At 44.8% G+C, this 24,876-nt stretch overlaps 1 long non-coding RNA gene across 1 annotated transcript in view; it reads right to left on the reverse strand.

The window, feature by feature from the left end:
* Positions 1–372: 372 nt before the first annotated feature.
* The window catches only part of LOC118257814 (uncharacterized), a 313,651-nt gene continuing 289,147 nt past the window's right edge, over positions 373–24,876 (reverse strand). Inside the window, exon 5 of the long non-coding RNA XR_004781709.2 lies at positions 373–474. This is a non-coding gene — a long non-coding RNA (uncharacterized LOC118257814). The remainder of the gene's footprint in view (positions 475–24,876) is intronic.

Below are 24,876 nucleotides of genomic sequence, written 5' to 3' on the forward strand. Positions count from 1 at the left end.
ATCTTACAACATGGAAAATAAGAGGAGGTAAGATTACCATCCAACAAGTCGGGTGCTAAGAAATAATTCAAGCAGATGGCATTTATAAAAACAAAACAAAACAAAAAACAACAACAAAAAGGCCCACAACATACAGCCATTAGAAGAAAGAGCAAGCAAATATTGCTGCTTACCAGAATGGCAGAGGATAAATGACACAAAGAACTCTAAAATCTCTGTTTGAGACCAGCATGGTTGTATTACATGTAATCACATCTCTTTTAATCCATGTTATTTATATTACGCATCCCAGGAGGGCCACCAACACAAAAATCACTTCTCCAAGGCTTAAGAAAATTAGGTCATAGAAGATCTTCCTACCTCAGTCTGGAAATGTGAAGATAATGTAGCAAGATCCAGCACCAATGAGTGGAGATGGAGTGATGGTTCCTATTCAGACTGGAAAAAGCTGGTACAAATTCTCCAGATCAGCGCCTGCAACGGAAAGAATATGAAGTACATAAGGAATACTGAAGACTTTGGAATAAAACACCAAAATAACCACAAGTTTGTTCATAGCATAGAGTAAATAATGTATTTTTTTTATTTGTGTTTGGCTCAAATTCACTCGACAGTCCTTATTGTTCTACCTCTCCTGTGACTGCAAGTTGACCTACTGCACATTTATATGATCGGTACATTTTGCAAGAGAGCTGCACTTTCCCGTGCACTTTTCAGTGCACTTCCCAGCTGCCTGGCTTAATATGTGAACAATTGCATCAGCTACACATATGTGGCTTTGCCAATGGAAAACCTACAAGTTTACCTGTACCAAGGCCTTACTCTGACTTGTCTGTCAGCAAAGAGAGAAGTTCTGTGGTCTCATTTTTTTGTTTTAACCACTACAGCTCAGCACTGCTAACAAGCAGGGGAGTAGATGCATACGGAATGAAAACAAATACAATTAAGAGTTAGGAGAAACAACTGGATTCAGGACAAGCCTTCACCTTCCCAAAAGAAAGAACGACTTCCAGTGCACAGTTCAGGCATCTGGAGGGATCGCTGCACAGAAGGTGGGATGTGCTGCTGCAGCCTAAGGCAAGAGACCGCAGGGAGGGGACCTCTCCCATTTCTGTTCTTGTTGCACTCACACCTCTGCGGTTGCTGTGGACTTACGAATGGGAGTTCCAGACACCTGGTTTCCCTCTTCTCAATTTTTTACTCTTCTGTCTACCTTCTACATTTGAATGCATTTTACCATTTTCTTTCTTTCAGAGTCTTGTTTAACCACTTGGACAGCAGGGAGAGAAAGCATGCAGAACTCTAGCATGGGATTGAGACAGAAAGCCAAGCCAGCTGATGTTCGTATCATTATGGGATCGGTCTGCAGCAGAGATTGCAACCTGCCAGCCTGCAAATCCAGGGCAGGAGTGTGCTGATGGTGCTGCCTCTGTCTCACCCTGACTGAAAGCGAGTGGTGCACAGCGGCACAACCATGGGGCATGGATGTGTCTGAGGCACCGCAAGTGAAAAGCGAAGACGGCTCTGATTCAAGGCTTGGGCTAAACATAAACAACAGAAGAAGGAAGCTTTTTGAAATAAAAGATACCTTCAGAAAAATGGAAGTTGTTTCCAAACAATGAAAATGGAAAAGGGCATAAATCTAACAAGTGAAATCAAGTAAAGCCATGATAAGGCAGAGCCAAAACAGATCCTGAAGAACAATTGTTAGAGTTATGAGAGCTAATAAAAACTTTACAAACACAAAAGCAGGAAGCCTGTCAGTCACCCAGAACAGCTGATAGATGATCAAGGCGTAAAGGGAGGAATTAAGAAAGATAAGGACACAGCAGCAAAATTAAATTAATTCTTTGCACCGATGTTCGCTATGGAGGAGGTCAGGAAGGTTCATATACCAGAGTAACAAATCACCAGAAGCAGACAGGACTTCCTCAGGAGTTTTAAAAGAGCTCAAATGTGAAATTGCAGAACTTTCTTTCTTTCTTTCTTTCCTTCTTTCCTTCTGCTTCCTTCCTTCCTGAGAATTGGAAGGTGACAAATCCTTAAAATGAACTTTGGGAGTGATCATGGGAATTATGGACCAGAAAGTCAAATTTTCAGAATGGGCAAAATGGTAGAAAACAGTAAGACAGATCTGAGTTGGTAGCCATGAGTGAACACGGTGTTGTGGGAGGAGTCACAAGGCCAAGGGAAGATTCGTCTGTATAAATCCAAGTTGTCCGACAGAGGCAACAGCCCCTCTCATGCGGGCGATTTGGTCTGATACAGTGGAATCAGATTTTCTAAAAGCTTTGCTAGGACATCCCTCACTAAAGATTCTTAAGGAAACTAAACTGTCACGGAGCACAAGGGATTAATCTTCCTGTGAATTCCTGATAAAAAGATAGGGGAAAAAGGGTACAAACAAAATGTTAGCAAGGGAGGGGAGCAGAAGATTCTGCACTGCTCCAGCATACTCGTAAATAATCCAGAGAGAGGAGGTAGCGAAGTGACACAGAGATAACACAGTTAACACACACAGTTTTTCAGGAAAGTCAAATTTAAAACTATCAAAGAAGAGAAGAGTTCCTCAAAAAACTCACAGAAATCAGTGACGGGGTGATAAAATGCAAGTGCACACCCCTGGCTAAAGAGAAAACTGATTTTAACTAACGGGGAACGCTTTACTTGCTTGAGTAAAGGGCTTGACTTGGGAAAACACTCGATGCTGGCAGCATGTGGACTAGTGGGAGAGGAGAGGTTAAGTTCTAAGTCTGCATATAATTTTTCTGCTCATAGAATAGCATCCTCCATCCTCAGGGAATCCTTAGAGGAAGAGCAGAGAAACAGAAAGCTCAGGCTTCTCATTTTGGCCATATAACAGGATTAATTACTTGGACTTTGGCAGATACTTTGAGGATAGATTCCCCCAGTCTCGACAGTGGTACTGGAGATGAGACAACAGTCCTACTGCTGCTACCAGATTAGTTACAGGAGAATACATTACTCTGTCCTCTGACAGATTAGATGAAAGAAATATTTCTTTTCCTGAAGGCTCTGCCACACATGGGAAAAATCCCCCTCACTTTTGGCAGAATGGGGAGCAAACACCTCCCACCTTTGGGAATTGTCCTCCAAACTGGCTTTTCCTCCCAGCTGGAGGAAATCCCTTTTGCAGTGCTGGGCTGGGCTGCGGTCCTGAGGTTTCTCTGAGCGGAACAGCACTGGTGGACAGTGCTTTGCTCAGGGGCTGGGGGCTTCGCTGCCCCAGCTTGGCAGGAGGCGCACGGCTGCAGCGGCTTCCCACGGCCCACTGGTGATGCCAGGGGGTCCCCCACCTTCGGGGAGACAGGGGGAGAGGGGGCAGGAGCAGAGAACAGTTCTGGCCCCATGCACACAACTGCCTTTTGCAGAAAGAGGGCTCTGGTGGGAGCAGGGCTTTTCCGTACGTGTGGACTTGTCGGCTCCTCTCTTGGGGCTCAGGATGAACGCAGCAACCCCTTTTGCCAGGCTGCGACTGAGTCGGAGCCCTCTTCATCAGCAGCCGCTGTGATTTTACAGCAGAGCACCCCCGTACAGCAAGCGCGGAGCATCTAACAATGCACGCACTGAATTAACCCGGAGGCCTCCTCGCCGGCACAGAAACAAAGCGCGTGGCGAGGGCCGCAGGGAGCGGGCGGTGGTTGCTGGGCACCCTGCCCGCCGCGGGGAGCAATGCGGGCAGCGTCCTCCTGCCTTTGTGCCGGCCGCCGGGCACGGCGCTGAAAGGCGCCTGAACGCGCTTTGTCTTGCTGCGTGCCCACATACTGGGGCTGCTTGTTTTCATCTGATCACAATTAGCACCATGCTAAATGCCACGTGCCCCGCGCTAATTCAGGAGGATGGGCACGTCACACTCTGCCAAGAATTACAACCAGCCACAGATGAGAGCGGGGCATGCCTGCTCTTTCATTAAGCTTTTGTTTCACAAGAGAGGGCTCGAGGACTCTCCTTTTTTGCCAGTAATACCGGTGGAGGCGCTGGAGCGTGCGGAGGCCGTGTGGTTTGGCCTCCAGGATGTGCGTGCACGTGAAAGCGCAGCACACCGGTGGATCGTAACCACTCCCTGGTTCGTGGCGCCTTTCTGGCAAATTAAGAAAACTCTGCCATCTCCAAGATGCTGAAAATCCCGAGATGCATCTGTGCTACACACTGGTGTGCAGAGCTCGGCGTGTGCTGTAAGACCAGAAGAGGGACCGCTGTCCCTCTGCCCGCACCCCGAGCAGAGCGGAGAGCCAGGACTCGGCGTGCAGCTGCGCGTCGCCCCTCGCCCTGCCTCCATAAATTCTTGCAGGGCAGGGGGTTGCCCAGATTGCACTTGTCTGATGGTATGTAACATCGTTTTCAAAACCTGAGATGAAAATGAAGCAAAAATGAGTAGTTTCACTAGTAAAACAGAGCAGTATCTGATGGGCCCTGCTCTCCAGCAGCCAGCCCCCCAGTGCGCAGCTCCCCGCGGAGCCTCCGGCCCGGTGCGCAGGAGCTGGAGGAGCACAGGAGGGAAGGAGCGCCCTAGGGGCACCCTGGGGGCACCTGCTGGCCCCCGCCGGCTGCCAGGGGGACAGCCTGCTCCTGGCCTGCTGCCTTCAGCCACCATTCGAACACTGCTTCCCAGATCAGCATTAGGAACTGTGGAATCCTGAGTAGGGACAAATTGCCGTCCACAAATCTTGGATACTAAGCCAGTGACATTCCCAACATTTTTGGGTGGTGATTCCCACGTTCCTGATGATGGTCAACATCTGCCATAAATGCAACAGTCTGGCTTTCGAAGGACACTTAGCTCTCCTCAAACTGGCCTGTTTTCAATATCCAGATCATTGTAACCTGTGCAGACCATTGCAAAACCTCCGTAGTTCAAACAAATTACATGGAGGATGTTGTGAATTACTGAATTTGTCAGATTAACAGTACAAGAGCAAACAGTTCAAAAAAGACAATGCTTTAATGCAATTTAATGTATTTTCTTAATTGTAGCTTCTTATTATGCTAATTCATAATGAATTATGAACTGTATTAGAAATCATTGGTAAAACAACAATAATATTTAGTAAGCCTAGAGAGTTGTTCTGCTTTTGTTTTTTCTTTAACACTTCATCACTTATGCGGATAGTCATATACTTGGCTAGACCCTTGTCCTCATGTAGCAGACACACAAACATCGAAATACCAACAAGTCTTCTTTCACTCAGCAAATGAAGTCATTTTATTGAGCTCTGGGATTACTTTCTGAGGAGCTACAGAAGGTGTGCAGATCCTCCACATAACCTGCGAGGCATTCCTGCAGGCGGCTGCATGTGCGTGTGCTGCTCTGCTTCCTGCTGTCCTCTCACAAAATGCTCCAAGGAGGAATCAGGATCGCTCCATTCTTTGCTTTGTGACAATGCTGTGGTGGCATGAGAAGAAGATGGACCGACAGACAGTGACTGATGACAGAAGGGAAAGAGACGCTGTCGACACCTCAGGGGGGAAAGGTACCAGTACAGCATTTCAACAGGACATCTAATTACTACAAGGCTGAGAAAGTTGGGGTTACTTGGCCTAGAGAAGAAAAGGCTCCAGGGAGACCTTATTGCATCTATTTAACTATTTAACTAATTTAATATTTAACTAATTTAACTATTGAAAAATAGTTAAAGGGTGCCGACAGGAGAGATGGGCTGGGACTCTATCGTGGAATGCAGTAACAGGACAAGGCGTAATGGTACATTAATAGTTTTAAATTAAAAAGGGGTGGGTTTAGATTAAATATAAGGCAGAAATTCTTCATGATGAGGGTGGTGAGGCCCTGGCCCAGGCTGCCCGGAGAAGCTGTGGATGTCCCATCCCTGGCAGTGCCCAAGGCCAGGCTGGATGGGGCTGGGGGCAGGGGTCCCTGCCCATGGCAGGGGGTGGGACAGGGTGGGCTTTAAGGTCCCTGCCAACCCAAAGCATTCTGTGGTTCTATGATTTTTAATCCTAGTTTTTATCCCTTAGTGTGTATAACTAATGAGGTCTGACCTAGAGAGGGTGGGTTGGGCGTGCATTTGACTCCAAGAACTGGGCATTTGATCTGTAATTGTTTTTCAATGATTGTATCTTTTTCTGTGTTATTGCTTTACATGACTGGGTTTTGTACAATATTGAAAATCAATAAAAATGCATGAAAAAATGTTTTTTCACCCCCTTAAAAGTTAAATGATCTTGTTAGGATTCTGCCACTGCGATTTTAAATCAGTTAGCCTGCACTTTCCTTCCCAAGCTCCAGGACAGCGGCGGATTACCTGCACTCTTCCCAGCTGCAAGAGCCCGCACTGCAGTTTGTTTGAGGATGACCAGAGGGTGCTATGAGACGAGCCCATGTCCCCAGCCCAACCGAGCACAGAGCTGCACGCTTACAGCCTCTTCTGCTTCGAGCAAGCCCAAGGTAATGCTGCCCATGTTACCATCAACGCTTCGGTGTGTAACGATGAACACAGACCAAGGAGAGAAGTTACAGCAGAAGCCTGTGGCAGGAGGAGTCAGTGCTCCTTGCCAGTTTAATGCAGTTCACGTTGCCCAGACTTCCTTCTGCACAGCTTATCAGTACCAGAGAAAGCAAGCACTCTTACAAACGTCACCAAAATTGCTTCTTGTTTCCTTAGTTATACAACGAACCCAAGTAGAATAAAAGTGGAGGGACAATAAAAACAAAACAAACCAACAAACAAAAAAACACCACTCTATACTTTCAAATCCAGATTAGGATTGGGATATAGATGCTACACGAGGTAATGAGGGTGATGAGATGAGAATAGGGCAGCTACTTAGAGAGATTAAGGGATTCACTGCAGTGTAATTGAAAGGACCAATAGCCTCATTGTGACCATTAATAGCTAAAGGAAAAGGAGCCCAATCTGCTGTAGCATTAAGCAGCAAAACCGTCCACAGATAATAGTGTCCAGAGAACGAACGATACAACTGGACAAAAGGCAGGAAACTCGCAGTTACGTGCAACAGTACCGGGTATTGCAATACTGGGTCACACTGACCCTTGACTCTTCCACATTTCTGATTTTGTTTCTCAGTGTAACCTCACCACATTTGGGTACAGAGAGATGTAGAATGACTTTTAGTTTTGGTTAGATGACTGACCATAAAAACTGGACCGTGGAAGAACTGCTACATATTAAATGGAAATATCTTTATTCCTGAAACAAAACTAAGAAAATAATTGGCTTGATTAGAATATTTAGTTTGATGCAATAAAATCTTTAATTTCAGACTGATTGTCAAGAAAAAGGAGAGAAGAGAAGAGAAGAGAAGAGAAGAGAAGAGAAGAGAAGAGAAGAGAAGAGGTTACTTCAAAACAAAACAATTCCAAAAGCTTTTTAAAGAAAAACAGAAAAAACATTTCTGTTTTCCTATTTTTTCTAAAGCATTCTGTTCAACTGTTTGTCAATTTAACACAGTTTTACAAACTACTTAAAACCGTTTATCTTATTTTTTTTCTTGAGAATTATTTCCACGTATTTCCCGGGTCACTGTGTGAGCCTGTGTACCCATGTTTACCTCGGGAGCGGCAATCCGCTTTCCCTGCACATCTGAGGACATCTGTTCCTTTGTGCTAGGTTACAGTAATGGAAACATCACTGGCCATTAGTATTTTACTTATATCTCTAGCATGTATCCAAATTCACGATATGCATTTGATGAAAAACCAGTCCTGGATATATGCAGCAGAGACCCACGTACACGGCCATGCACCGCAGCAGGATTTCGGCCGTGAGCCACCCTGGCTGCTGCCTGCCCACCACCTTGGCACCACACACGCCTCACACATGGGACCCCCTTTCTTCAGACCATTTCCTTGAAGGAGCTTTCTACAGAGCAGTATTAAGTCACAGTGGATTTACAGCATTGCACACACTTTGCCAAAGCCTCATCTGGTATAAACACGCACACGTCTTTTACAGTTAACATAGTTTTGTCACTTTAGTCTACTGATAGATCTGGCTCCATAGCTTGGACTTCTTCAAGAATTAAGGTCTTATATAAACATATAATTTAACTTTACTATAGTATAATACTGATTTTTAAATAACTTTGTAATATGTTTTATAATCTTTTTAAAAGTGCATATTATTGTACTGTCACAGTTTAATTCACCCTCCAACAGCCCAGTCAAAGCAACAGATACGAAGGTAAACACAACCGAGAAGGTACAGAGTGCTAGGTGGCCCCTTTCCCAGGTTTATAACTTGCTTTTCCAAACTGCCAGCTGCTCAGTAGACAAGCCGCACTAATTGTGGGACAATTTATGTATTCTTAAACTAAAATATTTTTCAGTTAAAGCAATGCACAAATTATTTATTCATTTGTATTTGCATTTAAATAGTTGAAAAATGTCCAAATTAACTGCTTTGAAATTTGTTCCAAAATTTCCCCCTAGGCTGTGACCTTGTGAACAAGTTTAATCTTAAAGCAAATTGAAAGAAGGGTTTCTAACTAAAACATTAAATGGTTCTGAATGTGTTTTGCTTCAGAGAATTGACTTATTCTTTTGCGAACTCAGCTAAGCATGCAGTTTGAGGACTAAAGTTTGGTTTGCAAACACGGTTGTTTTACCAAAATCTAGTGTTGACAACTCAAGATTTTATTGGAGAGCTTTAATCTTATGCTATTTGGTGGGTTCCCCAAAGCTCCTGCTTCTGGACTCACCTAATAATGGGACAAGCTCAGCCTTCAGTTTAAAAAATGTTTCTAATTCTCACGGTTGTGGTGAAAAGTATTACATGTTAGGAATCGGATCAGAAATGAAAATAGGAACTACGTCAGTTTGCATAATATGTAAATAATTCTGTCAGATCTGAGGTTTAGGGTGCTCAGCTCGTGGCCATGAAGGTACTATTATTTCATACCACCCCAAACCTTGGGCTGCCTACAGCCTACGTATACATAGACCTACAGCCATTTTTTGCACCCAAGGCCAGATGGCAGTACCTCAAGACACCAAGCTGATGCCTGACCACTGAGATCAAATGCCAAACACCATTTTGTTACGGTTCTTTTGATAAGGTTAACTACATGAAAATGGTTCTTCCTTCTTTCTTTGTCAGGAATGCTGGTTTCTGCAAACATCCAGAAGAGTAATTCGGTACACTTGTCTTTGGAAGGAAAACTGCTGAGAAAGAAGAGAGAAAACACATACACTGCTCTGACATCTCAGCCAGGAGGAACAGGCAAGGACCCAGCAAGGCAAGCGGCTTCCTGACAATCTGCCCTGCTCTGTCTTCCCAACCACCTCCCACGATGAGAGGGAGCTCCTCTGCTCAGTGCAGACTGTGTTCCTTTTAGCAATAAAATGAAGAAAATAGATGAAAAAGCGAACTATTAAGTGTACAGAAGAGGACAAAAGTGAAAAGAGTTCAGCTGTCAAATCTTCCATGGAATAGAAGCATAACTAGAGAAGTAGCCAGGAGATTTATTTTATTTAAAATTTCTTTAAAATTATTAGTAAAATTCAGTACACCTGACTATGTCAAGAGGGGGGTTGGGCTTCCTAATGGAGCAACCAGCTCGACAGCTTACCTACAAGCACTTGCCGTTTGAGTGCTCTTAACTCTGCAGACCTTTGGACGGGGATTTATCTCAGCTTTTTGGCCCCGCACTACTCTGAACCCTTACGAACTGGTTTGTGGCACGCGATGAACAATCGTCCATGTCCTTGCTGAACCTGAGGCCGGAGCTGCTGGCCCAGTAAGGCCCCGCGGCCACGCAGGCCCACGCAGAGCCCTGGTGCCCGGCCACGCCACGGCGCCTCGGCTCGGGGCGCAGTGCAGGAGGGCGGCTGCTGCTGCTGCTGTGCGCTGCCGCTGCACCGAGCACGCACTGCCTCTGCTGCGTGTTACAATGGATCAGTAAATGTGCTGCTGAAACGGAGGTGAAAAGGAGCTGTCGTGCTGTGCACAGTATAATTGCTATTTCTTTTATATTATTAGAAGAGTGTGTGATTCTCTAATAAAATCTTTAGAGAAAACATCCCAAATCCTCCCCCTCCCCAAACACATCAATTTATATAAAACAAAACCAATTTACTAACAAATGCAAAAATACTAAAACAGAGATCTAAAAAAAAACATTAGGCACTTCAGCTACGTGTAAATAAGGATCAGTTTATAAACTGAAGGTAGAAAAACAAATTAAATGCCAATCAAGAATGTCAGAACTGACTGGTAATTTCTATGGCTGACAGGGAGAACGCAAGCAGAGGTCCTGGCCAACCCCTATGGCCAGCACACAGGGGCAGCATTAAAACACTGCCCAAGCCTCCACTGCTACCTCAGCTCCTTCTCATTGCTAGGTCTCTGGGTCAGAGCCCTCCACATAGGGAAATCTCCGCTCCTGCCCCTTCTCCAGGCGTACAGGAAGCACATGCTCAGAACACCTAGGACAGAAAGATTTTGCGGGGGAATGACTGTGAGCTGGGGCAGCGGGTGGGGTAGCAGGGGGAAGCAGCACTCGGAAATAAAGACCTTAAACTCCTCCCAGAGGAAGCCTGCAGCACATGCATAGCTAGAGATAAGGTGACCTCACCTTCTCTCCCCTCACTCGTTCCCAGAGCAGTGCTAAACTAACTACGCTGGCCACCTACCTGCCTGTTTACCCCTCCTCCTCTTTGAAGTCATACATTGTTTTCATTTTAATATTCTCAAATTCTTGTATTTTTTCCATCTGTTACTTCAGCTCCCTGTCCAGCTGCGTGAATTGGCTCTCGGACTGTATATGTCTTTACATCAACAACAGCAGCAGCAGCAGCAGCCAGGGGTATTGCTGTACAAAAGCAGGCACCAAGAGCCAAGATTATGTCTTCAGTATCTCACAGGCTCATGCAGTGCGTATATATCTTCTGTAAATAACCCTCAGTTTTCACATGGATTATTTAGACTTTCTGATGAAACTGCAGAAATGTCAATGCGGAGCATGAGCACCCAATCAGGCAGCAGCTCGCTGACCCCTGCCCTCCTCTTCTTCAGCATGACTGCTATTATCTTCAAGGGGAAAAACCCTCCTTGTCTCTTGTTATACCTTTTTTTATGATCTAGGATTCTGTTAATAATGACTCCGTGTTACATAAAACAGATACATTAATGTCACCAAGTCCCAAAAGTACTGAATCAAGCTGACTCCTTCAGAAAGGAAGAAAGTAATAGATACAAGCAAGGGGAAGCCTTAATAAGAGCGCAGATCCTAAAGACGGGAAGAGCTCCACCAGATCGCTTTCTCGCTCCTATTTGAAATGGGGTATTTAAAGGGACATGCAGCTAAAGAAGATCAGAGTCTTGGCAAGGTAACTGTGAACACACCATCAAAGTGAGCAAATCAAACGTGATTCTAGGTGGTGCTGTAAAGGGATGTTCACCCTATTAAACTTGCATCCCAGTTGCTAATGGGGCAGGGAGCTGGAGAGGCTGGGCAGCCCCGCAACCTGGCCCTCACCTTTCATCTCAGGAATAAAAGTGCTGGCTCAGACCAACGTCTCTGGAGAAATAAGTTGCCTGGACCTGGTTTAGTGGAAAAGTAGCCACCTCTTTGACCTATGCATATGGCTGAGACTGTTATTCCTCCTGTACAGCTGGAGCAGATGTGACAATTAAAAGCAACAGCCAGACATTGTTAGTGCCAGACAAATATTAAAAAAGAACAATAATCTCTAATCAGAGGTATGAAGATATTTAGTGGCAGAGCTATTAATATCTGAGAGCTTCAGATCTTGAAAAGAAAACCCAGGACAGCCTGGTAAAGGCCATCTGCTATAGAATATAATGCAGAACAGTGCTGTGATCAGAAGGAAACATTGGCAGCGCTCACCCAGATACACAGTACACATCCGAGCATCAAAAGAACTGTGAATTATATCCAGGGAACATGAAAATGGATTAACAAATTTGTAAGTACTCTCTCAAGTATTTGAAAGAAAGAAAAACAACACGAGAAACTATCAGATCTGTTGAATCCTATTTGGCCAGGCATCAGGACTTTTTCCACCAGCTATAGGCGTAGCAGCCATTTTTTCCCGCACCTTGTTAAATCTGGGAAAAGGTAAGATCTTAAGGCCAAGATGGGGTGCATAAAGAGATGCAACATCTTTACACTAGCTTATAGAGGGAGGGTTGAATATGACCCAGTGAAAACCTAGGAGAAAAAGAGGGGCCTTATGGAGCCACAGCTTGGTGCTCCAGCAGCTCTGGAACAACAACCAACCACTTGCCTGCTCCCATCACTGCCCTCCAGCTGCGGTTTATTGAGTTTTCACTGTTTGTAAGATTATGGCATAATTCTCCAAGGTTACATACCCTATATGCTGGCAGCAGCAAAAAAAAAAAAAAAAAAAAAAAAAAAAAAAAAAACACGATACCCTAATAATTTTTACAAAGTCAGCATTTCACCATGAAGCTGGTTGAAAGAACATCTGCCATCTCCTGATCGGAAACCCGGAACTGCTGATGGCATCTGCTCATTTCACTTCTTCTCATCGCCCCCTGAGACATACGATCATCCCATTGTGTTCATCACCCCTGCCAAACAGGTATGTCGGTCCTGTTTAGCTGTTTGCTGCCAGGATACAACGCATGCCCATGCTCATTTGTTTTCCAAGGTAATTTTGCACCAACACTGAGTGGTACATGAACACGGCACTGACAAAGTTAGCAGACACTGGCTGTGCAGAACAAACCAGTGCGGACAAAACTTTCAGGAAGGAGTCACCAGCTGGATGTGCTCATTTTTGAACTGTTTTTAACATTTTCAGATATGGAGCCCTTGGTAGCCTCCCACCTCTCACTCAGGGTCGGTGTGGAGCATGTTTAGAATTAGTAGCATCTCCTGCTAAATCCACGTGGGTCAGAACACAGCAGTGCTGCTTAAAAACTAGATGGGCGTGCTACTGATCTGACAGACAGCTGAGAGGCTTGAAAATGCTGACTGCCCTCTGTAAAGCTAGAAGGGATAGGAAATCTATTATTAATGGCAGAAGAGGGGGTGAAATCGGGGCAGGGAACTAACATTAGCCATGATTAGTGCAATTTCTAGAAAAACTCAGGAGTTACCTCATGGACATGTGCAACAAACAGGGAAAGTCTAAAGTAAAGGTAAAGGTTCAAGCCATAGAATTTTGTGTTCTTCTTTCACCTGGCCTGTTGAGCCTGGAGACCACAACATGTTGCTGTCTTTGTTGGTAAGGAAGAAGTTCCCATAAGCAACAGTCTCTGTCCATAGCGGGTGAGCTGATAGCCTTGTAAAGCAAGTAACACACAAAACATGGGAATGCTGAGTAAGAGAGCTGAAAAAAGGGCAACTGAGAAAGCAGAAGGTTACTCCTTTGGAAACCTTCTTCAGGCTCCATCAATACATCAACTTCTACTGGTTCTGTACTGAAACAGAAAATACCGCTCACAATAGACAGAGCTCGTGGAACAACCCTGTAGCAGTGTTCAAATGCCATTTAGTCTCATCTGTACAAACAAATCCAAATTCAGCTCCCCTGACAGAGATCCTCCAGAGCATTAGATCTATTAAAATTTGTATTTTGCAATTACTTCAGTTTGCTTTGCTTCTTTTCTAGGTTTTATTCTAAATTACATGGATAGAAGATCAAGCTTCATTTATGAAACCTGTTTTTCTGGGTTGTGCCACTGTTAGAACAGATTTTAAATCATGGATACAATCATCATTGTTTTGATTGACAGGTTCACCTTAGACCAAGCTCTGCACATTTAGCAGAGCAAAATCTGACTTCATGTACTAATTTCTATTTTAATGTAAATAAAGTGCATGACACATTAGCCAGTTTTCTTAATTTTCTACTGTAAGATTCTCAGACAGTGATAATGTTTGTGTTTACACAGAATAATATCATCCAGCAGCTACCACCAATTCCTTCCATGTCTTTGGGTGACAAAGTTAACATTTCTGTGTTTCTGTTCCTAACTTATAAAATGGACATACCAATTTTGATCTCAGAAGCAGCAAAAGAATTTGTGAACAACCCAAAGTATAATGTAAATGCTAGGCACAATTGTTTTAAGTGCTAAATATCTCACAAGAATGGCAGATAGGAGTAAGACAGCAATGAGACTGCAATTCTGTTTTTTTTTTTTTTCCTTCTCTTTATTGTATAGACAATGCTAGCCCTCAAAATATGCTAGGTATCTTCCAGATCAGAAGAAAATGTGATCCCTACTCTGAGAGTGCCTAATCTAAAAAGTCAAAGATGAAAAGAGGGAAAGCAACTCAGGATACAAAGGAATCTATGTAGTGACAGGTCCTAGCTTGTTATTTTAATTAAAAATATGCAAAATCCTTCTTTTTGCCTCTTTCAGCCCTCTCATACAAGCCCTAAGCTTCAATCCCAGTGTCTGCATTGCTGTCCCTAATCATCCCAGGCTCCCTCCGCATAAAGGAGCCCTTCAGACAGGCGAAGTGCAGGGACAGGGTGCGTGGCAGTGTGGGCAGCGCCACAACCAGCACAGGCTGCAAACCCCACTGCGACTGCAGCGAGCCACGAACGCCCTGCACCAGGGCTGCTGCAAACCAGGGCTTCTGGGGCCCTGCAGCCACCGATGGGCAAACTGAAGGGAAGCCCGCGATGCCAGATACCCCCTCACCTACACAGGCACACCTGTACGGTGACAAACACACACACTGCGTTAACGGTCTCCGTTGTAGGAGCTCCCTGCCACATCCTCAGATGGGCCATAGAATCCTCTGAGCCCAACACTTAAATACACTACTTTACTAATGATTACGGTGTAAGCGGGAAGTGTTGTGCCAGTTTATGCTTCCTGAATGCATTTTCAGGGCTGGGGATCCCACCTGCCTGACTCTGTGGGGCTGGGGATCCCACCTGCCCCTTCCCGATGCCATTTTGCCCGTCCTGCTGGCTCGCCCCGACTCTGAAGACGACCTCCTCCTGGCCAGCACAGCTGACTGGGCTGCTCTGTGGCTGCCCTCGGGCCCAGCGGATATTCGTGCAGATGTCTGACAAGCGGTGAACGCAGCCGAGGTTTAGAGAGAGACAGAAATCAATACCGCCGCTTCCACCAGCCACGCTGAGGGATTAGCCGTCCCAAGGAAAAGCACAGACGGCTGAACGGGGAAATCATGACTCTGAATAACACAAGAGGTTTATGAAGCTGGAAGGCCGCCTCTGGCCTCACTACCCTCCACCTGGCCTGGACAAACAGCGGGCAGTGGAGGCAGGCCTGGAGCGCGTCCTCCTGCGCTGCGTCGGGGCAGGCCTGGGAGCGGGGCCTGGCCCTCACAGGGAGCACCGCACGGCCACTGCGGCTCCCCGGGTGTTGGCCTTGGCCGCCGGCAGCTGGGGGACAAATATCAGCTCTGGAGCTTGAATGGGAGCAACCCAACAACAGCAAATGCTAGAAAAGGCAGGCGACGTGGATGAGAGGTGATGTGGAGGAGCTGAATCCTCCAAAGCTGAGCCAGATTTGTCACAGAGTGGAAGGAGAGGAGAAGACCTCTAGGCTGGTGCTGTCACCAGAAGAGGCCCCACAGATCTCTAGTAATGAAAGAGATGCTGGATCCTGTGCCACTGCTAACAAATGCCTCTGCTTTAAATATCCAAATCCTCTTTGATCTGGGAGCACTTCAAGAAACATCCATTTTTGTTGGTAGACACATGGGTAGGACAAGCAAGCTCATTGATTTTAGCTTAGCTAACCTCATAAAACTTTTGGCAGTTTTAAAAACTTGTTGCTCCCTCTTGCTCTCACCTTTGGTGTTTTGGCTGCTGTATTTGGAGCTCCCAAAAGCTCCAGACGAGCATACTTTGTCTTTAAATTGTCATAGGTGAGAAAATAGGGACTACAGACGAGAGAAAGGGGGAAGCAATGTTCAGAGAGACTTCAAGCTTTAATGAGGCATCGGTAATATATTCGCATAGCTTGAGAGAGCTCTTTAATGACCTCTGAAGTTTTTAACATTTCTGAAGTTTACAGCCCAGCATAAGGTTGCTAGGAATATGGAGTGAATATATTCTCTCAAACTCGTTCCTCGAGCCCCACACAATCACAAAGTCACAGTTTGCTTAACTGCCCAGGAAGCAACATTGATTGTCCGTGGAACTTGCAATGTCATTCTGTGAAAGCAAATGAATTCTTTACAATCCAAATTTCACCCACAGTGAGAGAAGAGCAGTGAGACAACAGAGGTGTAGAACAGCAGACAAAGTTCAAATAATACGTAGAAAAATGCCTCCAGGTAATTCTAGGTCACAAGCCTCTATAAAGGACTATTTCTTTTTTTATTTAGCTTTATGATTTTTCTCAAGTGAGTTAACACAGGAGGAAAAAAGGTGTCAACACTTCTCAACATAGCAGCTGAACTGATACAGCACAGTAGACAATTAGCAAGATGCCCACTTATACACATCTTTCTTAAAATAAGCCTCATTTATGACCCGAACACTTGTATTATTTCATTTCCCACAACTATTGATACTTGTTAATCCTGATACATCCAACAACTAAAACTGAGGTGGAACCACATGCTGCCAAAGATGCTTGCAGAACTTCCTCTGGATATCAGAATGCTCTCTGAATCATTAAATACTAAAATTTACCTCCCATAACTGACATTCAGATCCGTGACCTACAGAGGTCTGCACCTTGTGGTCTGGTCATGCAGGACTGCTCAAGAATGAGCTCTGAACTTCAGCTCGACTCCTCAGAGCTGCTTCAGATTTGCCTCATTTTAGAAAACTCCAGTAATTCTGAGTGTGCTAAACAGTTATTTGCAGAAAAGGACATAACAGCAGACAGGGGGAGAAGGGAGTCAGGAACAACCCTGCCCGGCCTGTGACTGCAAAGGTGACCCATGAGCTAGGTGACTGTCTTGTGTGGTGCCTGACTTGCACAGCCAAACACACGTGCGTACTGTATGCCAGATACATGGGAGGCTGATTCACAGGAACTTTGCCCCAGAATCTGCGGCAGATGTGGTGCTCTCAGCTCACCATCGCCACGTGGTCCCTTTGCTCGCAGCCCAGCGGCACGGTGGCACAGCAGTATTTTCATCTGGCTGCTGGACAGCCTGACAGACGCCTGCTCAGGCCTGCAGGGCTGCAAGTGAGGCAGCCTCTTCCTTCTCTACCGTGGACAAAAGTGAGGTCGAAATGGTCTGCCTTAGTCTCAGCACATTATTGCAAGCTCCGATCAGTCTCCAGCACAGGGAGTGCATCATTCCCCCATGAGACCATCAATCTCACCCTACGCCACCCCCACCACTCCTTCTCCTGCATTAACCTAAAATATGAGAGCACGCGTTTGCCCCCAGTGCCTCTGCTCCCAGAAAGCACCCCGTCCCCTCCCTGCAGCGCTCCTTATCTAAGGCAGCGTGTCACTGCAATTTTATGGTCAACATTACAGGCTCAAGCCCTCCTTTGCGCCAATCACACCGTGCCGCATCCGTTAGGAGAGCAGCCAGGCTTCCCGCAAGGAGCTGCCTCCTGCACTGCGCTGCGTGACCCCCTCCACCGGCAGCCGCCATAAATCTGCCTTACCTGATGGGAGATGGGCTTTTTAGGATCTCTCAGGGTGCTTTGAGGTAGCACTTCTATGAACTCCGTGCCACAATAAATAATGCTACCTGCAATATGTCTTTGGGAACGTGTCAGCAGCGGCTGTCCTGCCATGAATTTTTATTCTTTCGCCGTCTGGAAGATAGATTCCAGATACAGCATTTCCCCGCACTTAGTGTCAAATCTCTTTACCCCTTTGCCCCGGCAGAATGACAGGGACCACAAATAAAATAAAATAATAAAAAAGAAGCATAGGAAAAATGGCCTGAGAGCAGAGGGAAGGCACTAAACTCACCTCTCTCTGCAGCTGAGCAGCTTCAGAGATGACAGCAGTGACTACAGGCAGGGGCAATTTCGAGTAGGTAGACAGCAATTTTTGTATACTACAGATAAGATTTCTTCACAAGGATTCTACACAAAGGAGGGTAAAGATACAATTGCTATAAACAGCATAATGCACATAGACCAGGAAGACATGGGAACGTGGCTATGCGTACCATCCAAAACGGCTGTGCCACAGATGGAGAAATAAAACACTGACCTCAATAAAGGAAGGCATTTTTAAATTAAAAAAAAAAAAAGGGCCAGATAGAAAGACTAATGAAATGACATAAATGTTTTTGCATTTTGCATTGCAGATTTGATATCAAGGTTAGAGAGTGAAAGGAAGGATGTTGTGACAAATACCAACAGGAATCCCATGCAAAAAGAAATTGCTCTTGGCATGAGAATCTTGTATCGTTCATTTGGGTTGCTGAAAAATAAAGCGCAGTACGTGCCAGGGGGGGATACTGGGGCCAACAGTGTTTACCATCTTCATCAGTGACCTGGACACTGCACCAACAGTGCACACCTTGAGCAAGTCTCTGTAGGAGACACAAATCTGTGAGGAGCTGCTGACGCACCAGAGGCTTCTGCTGCCATTCAGAGGGACCTCACACGGGCCAGCAGGAATCTGTAAGCTCAACAAAGGGAAAAGCCAAGTCCTGCACCTGGGGAGGCACAACCTGGTGCACCAGGACACGGCAGGGGCTGACCTGCTGGAAGGCAGCTCAGCAGAAAAGGGCCTGGGCTTCCTGGAGGACACCACGTTGAACACGAGCCAGCAACGTGCCTTCGTGGCAAAGGAGGCCGGCAGCATCCTGGGCTGCATCGGGAGGAACATTGCCAGCAGGCTGCGGGGGGGGATCCTTCCCCTCTGCTCGGCACTGGTGAGGCCACACCTGGAGCACTGGGTCCAGTGCTGGGCTCCCCAGTACAGGGGGGAGATGGCTGTACTGGCTGGACGAGGCAGGGATGCCTTCCAGCCTCAGGGGACTGAGTGTGACTCTGGGACCTGTGTGAGCAATCCAGGATTTACTTTCTGGTTGCCACATACAAGCAGTTGAGTAAACCACCGTAAAGATTACAAAATACTTTTAAAAACTCAGTCAGGAAAAATATTATTAGTTGTACAATTCAGTTGGGAATATGAGAAATATCTGCTCAAACAACAGTATTTAGCAGCCACAAAAACTCTATAAAAAGATAAACGCTTCCAGCGAGGTAGAAGACCACAGTGCACCCCCAAGGTTTTTTTTTCCTGTCAGTTTCCCTCTTCTAGCTCAGTGCCTAAAAACAAAACAATGCCTCTTTTCCTCTTCTGAATACAGTCTGGGCAGTAGTGCAATCTTATCTGAAATTACAGACTTTTTTTTTACTTTCTTCCTTTACTCTGACATAAGTACCAAGTTTCACATACCTTGCATTTAAAAGATATTAGGACAAGCTCTCCACTATCCTCACATTAATATGCACGTGGCAGCTATAACATATAAGATGTTAAAGACACCACTGTTCTACCGTTAATACACCATTGTCCATTCTTCAAGCGAAGTCAGAACATGCTGATGCCATGGGAAATGGCAGGATGTCTGTATCTTCAGGATATCTGTTCCCCAATTCACATCAAAAATGACAACACTGCAGTTAGAATACAACTACACGGTTGCCTTAATGTCTGTCCTCTTCCCATTTCCACCTTCGAAATTGAACTTTTAAACACTGGAATGGAGACCCTGTTAAATATATATTACTGAGCAACAGCAATACAAAACAAGCAACCCCAGATCTTTCATTCCCCAAAGATGTTGAGCAACTGCTATTGCCACACAGCAGAGTTAGTGGAGGAGATTTACAAGGTCATTGACAAATGCAAGTATTGATTGAGTATTAAAGTGTCTCGTGATTAATACAGCCTTCGAAGTAATTAGTGCAGAAGATCTCTTATATCTCACCATGTTTAAATAATGTATCTGTGAACATGCAGGCCCCCTGTCAATCACTCTGACTGAGGCCAAACATCATATCACCTGATAACTCATTTGGAAACTGGGCTTCCTGCCTGCTGAATATCTTTCAAAAACAGCAACTCTTCCCTAATTGCCTGGGGTGACCTATATTTAGAGTCTTGCAGTTCACTGGGGGGTAGACAGGGAGACAAGAGCTAGAAAAAACGATAAAGCATGCTATTCCTACAGTGGTAATAAAAACCCATGAGAAACATCAGAGGCACTGAACAGAACTGGCTGAGGGACCTCTAGCAGGAACATGCAAATGGCATTTGTTCAACCCCGATACATTATTCCCATATCTGATAAAGCCATACAAGTCTCTTCCACTTGCACTTAGGTAAGAATCTAGATTTTTAAACTTTTTTCATATACTAGTCAATGTTAAAACTGGCAATCACGGAATTGCATTTTTTTTTTTTAAATTCAAATAAATATGTAAGCCAAGATGGCCACAATTTCTCCCAGGTCTCCTAAGTTTTACATGGGGGAAAAAGTGTTCAACTAATACTATTCAAGCTATTTCTGCATCTGGATCCCAGTTTTCTATGATCAGAATAACAGAAAACAGGGCTGAAAAGGACCTCGGAAAGTCACTAAATTGATCTTTCTACCCACAGGCAGAATCAATTACACCTAAACAACCTGGCATTCTGGCATCCTAGACTGAAAGGATGGGTCACGTTAATCTAACAGCAAACTGGTTGTAAGCTCTTGATCAATCTGCAGTCATTTGCATCCTCACTAATTTTCCCACTTCCTGGTGCTTGGGACCAAGAGGGTCATAGCAAAATCTAACTGGTCTTAAGGTACAGAAGTGCAGGAATAAGAACAACTTAAAGTCTAAAGAAAACCACTCCCCAAACAGAAAATATTCAGGATAAAATAGATAATGGGAAAAAAAAAAAAGGGTGGGGTGGGGTTGGAGGGAGGTATCTGCAGTGTGGAGGAGGTCTAGAAGCATCAAGAGAAGGAGGCCAAAGACAAGGAATATGGACAACTAAAATCCCAGAAGCTTAAGTTTTGGAAACATTATTGCTCAATTATTTCCCATTTTTTTGCAGCTATTTAAAGGATTCTTATTTTTTTGTTATTATATACCAAAGCATAGTACTTCTCAGATAAAAAATATGTCCCAAAGAATGTGCTGAGAGGAGGCTTATAAAAAGACCTAAAAAAGTCATTCTGCTCCTCTACGCGTGCTCAGTGACATTAAAAAGCCACTATATTAGGAAGCTCGTGTTCCTCATATCAAACACTCAGGCAAAATGTGGGGCTCTACATTCTATACTTAAACTATTTGAGCCCCTCTTGGTTAGTCCTTGAAGTAACTTCTGCAGAGGGAGAAACTTCAGCTGATGCTGAGGACTCTCAGCCTAGGCCTGGCAGTCTGGCTCCACTCCTGGTCCCCAGCAGAATGGCCTAAATCCGATTTGAAACGAGGACACAATCAACTACGGGAAGATCAGGCTGTCAGCAGTAACTAGAACTGTGTGAGGGTTTTTCTGGAGCAAGCCGGCATTTATCGGTCACCAAAATCTCGGAGGCGAATGCTCTGCAGTAAGTGCCACTTCAGCAAAATAAGCGGCTTTACACCTTCTGGTTTCTTTCTGGAGTCCACGAAGAACCAGGTACTCGTCTAATGTCTTCTTAATCTCTTTCCTACCATTTTCTTTAAACAATTGTAATCAAAGGGTTTCTCTGAAGCCCTCTTAGAGATCGTTAAACATTTACTGGTTATTGGGTAGATAAGGCTCTGGGAAACACTTTCCTTCAAACTCATTCGTGTCTGAACTGCTGTAATTCCGGCTTAGAAAAAGCAAAGAGCTGACCTGCAGCCCCACTACCCGTCTCGTTCTCTCTTACACTTTCCTCTGACACAGAATAAAACCAACAAATATCTGGCGCGAAACTAACAAATATTTGGGCGTTCTGCAAGCACTGCATGTTGCTTACTGGTCGGCATCAGCGGGGTGCACAGCTGCCAGCCTGAGCCTTTCTGGGTTTGAGGAGATTGGCAACCACAGCAACAACGTACTTCTGGAGAAGCCACAGCCCTCGCTTCCTACTTCCCAGCTTAACTTTCAAGGGTTAAAAGATACAACATATGAAAGTTAATCACTCTTATACATAATCAAATCACAGCAATTCCTAAATTAATTTACAGAGGGGAAAAAGAAAGGAAAAATCCTTGCTTCATAATGTTTCAGATTGAACTGGAGGACAATGAAAGAAATCCAAGCCCAGGAATTGTGGCTTTTGCTTTAGACAAAGCAGTAGAAATACTCCCCTGCCTTTAGCATTAATCTCATTTTCTTTCGCCTTGCACCTGCTAATGTTACATATCTCATACATTCCCTCTTCCTTCCCCTCTTACAAGTTTATTTATTATGACTATTTTACCAGCTATTGGTTCAACACACTCTACTCAAATATTCATCATTTAGTTCTCTGGCTAAACCGTATTTAATCAGCACAGGAGAGAAAATAGCATAATTATAGATGCCGGATGCCATTACACTCAGAAGAAATTAAACCTTGTCTTAAGCTGTCCAGTGGTGCCTCTGATGAAAACAAGCAGACTGCATTGCTGGGGAGGTTACCGAGGGATTAGCGGCCACCTAGGGCCAAGCGTACCTGCTAGGATCTCCAAATCCAAGAAATAGGGAGTGGTGGAAAGGCACAGAGGGAGAAAGAGAGGAGCAACTACGGATAAACAGAGAACACCAGAATTTGTCACACTGAAGCTAGTAAATTCGTCTTTTCTGAGAGTATGATAAACAAAACTGCTACATTAATTATAGGGCAAAAAAACAAGGTTGCTACACAGAGATGTAGTGGTTGTAAATAAATCTTGTCCACAGGACCTTCTCCTGAAGAGTACAGACAAAGATAACGCATGTTTTATTTCTGGCCTTAGGATGATGCTCACTTTAGCAGATGCTGAATTCTTCAGAGCAGCAGCTATGCTTTCTTGGTGGATCGGCCTGTTTAGCACAGCAGCACTGAGCTCCCCAGACTACAAATTAACATTTCAGCACCAAAATGGAGGGAAGAGAGGACATCCTGATGAATTACCAGCCCACGGGTAGCGCCAATTCTACTTTGTGCCAATTATAGTACTTCTGTGTAACAAGGTTCTTTAAGGCTAAATAATTCTATTTTAGTAATACTAATGGACAAATTCTTTACTGATCGATAAAGTCCAAAAAGTTATTACAATAACAAAAATGCAAATAGATTCTTCAAGTTGCCCAAAGCAAGAGGTGGGGTAGTCTCCTCCAGTTGGCACTGCACCACTTAAAACTCGACATTACCCCTGTATAAAGTATCCCAGCTTATCCAGGTTATGGCATAAAATGCTACAGGAAACATTTCACCTGAAGACATTTCTTATTCATCACTTGACATCAGTGCTCAGAAACACTATGACTCCCAGCTTCAGAAAGAACAATGGCCAGAAAGGCTGAGTGTTGTATTTTATTTATTATTTATTTTTTGCTAATAATACATCTGAGGTTTAGATAAGTAACTAAGAGGAAGGAGAGCTCCTTCTAGTCCATCCTGCTGCCGACAATTAAGAAACCTCAAAGTAATTTTTGAAAATGTCAGCGTCTCATTTAGCAAACGGATAAATAATGAATGAAGCATAATCACTGTCCTGTGCTGGTGGTACAGCTTCGCGGTGTCATTAGTAAACTAACGGTATAATATCTTCGTGTCACAGTTTAATTATATCTTGTAATTAGTTTCAGCAATGGATTGCACAGAGTCAGGCCCCCTGAGCTAAACAAAAGGTAATAGAACTTTCAGAGTCCTCGCATAAATCAATTATGAAAGTGTCCTGTGTTATTTGAGGCTTGTTTGCTGTAATTTTATGCACAAAGAAGAAATGATCCCTGCTGCCTATGGAGGGCGATTCACCTTACCAATTGCCTGCCTAAATGAGCACGAGTACTACAGGAGCATGAGCCCGTCCTGCGCTGCACATCTATCAATGCACGCTCATCTAGGAAGGGCTGCTACACACGGAGAGAGCGGTATGAGCAGCGTATAAAAAATTAACTTTGTCTGGGTATGAACACCACAACTACAGGAATCCTGATGCAGAAAGAGTCAGCTGGTACTATGATTTTTTTAGCACTGAAGTTGTGCAATTCATAGGTAATGCTCATGTAATCCTCTGCATCCAAAACTGCATGCTGTTGCATTTCTGTTCACTGTCCTGGGAGGAGCACGTCACCGTCCAAACCACACCGACACCTGCCTTTTCCCTCTCCTGCGTGTTCAGCGTGGGCAAATACCATCCCACCTTGCGTGGCATTTGGTACCTGGTTTTTATCAACACTTTGAGACAAGCCACCAGCAGTGTCCCTGGCCCAGTGGCTGCCTTGTAGGAAGGCCTGTGGTTAGTCCCCTCTCCTGCTCCATTCCTGATACCGCTCATCTGCTGTCTCATGAATGAGAGCGGGACCACGCTGGGATCAGACCGTACAGACTGGAGGGACCACCGAGGTGCTGTGACTGCAGCATGCAGCAGCAGACCAAAACCTCTGCTGCCATCCTGCAGACTGCTGCTTCAGCTCAGGACATTCTACACAAGACGCGCTTTTCTTAAGAGCTCTTTATGCCGCACCGGGAGTGTGTGCGTATATAAACCACAGATAAAAAATATATGTACCTGTAAAGTGGCTGTGAATGATCTCCACTATCCCAGCCTATAACTTCTCACATAGTTTCAGGGAAAAAGAGTTGCATTACTGGAATTAAATGTATAAAATAATGTTTCACAGTTCAGGCTTAATAGCTGCATTTTATTTGCATTTTTTTCCACAATCTTCTTAAGAGTACTATGTATTCTACTGCCATTTGTCTACGTACCGATGCACACGCATGGCTCGCGCTGCTCTGGTGTCTAAATGCCTGAATCATTTTTCTTTTCATGTCCCTCCTCTGCCCCCACTGCTTGGTTTC

The sequence above is a fragment of the Cygnus atratus genome, chromosome 12, assembly GCF_013377495.2.
Source record: "Cygnus atratus isolate AKBS03 ecotype Queensland, Australia chromosome 12, CAtr_DNAZoo_HiC_assembly, whole genome shotgun sequence".
Classification (NCBI taxonomy): domain Eukaryota; kingdom Metazoa; phylum Chordata; class Aves; order Anseriformes; family Anatidae; genus Cygnus; species Cygnus atratus.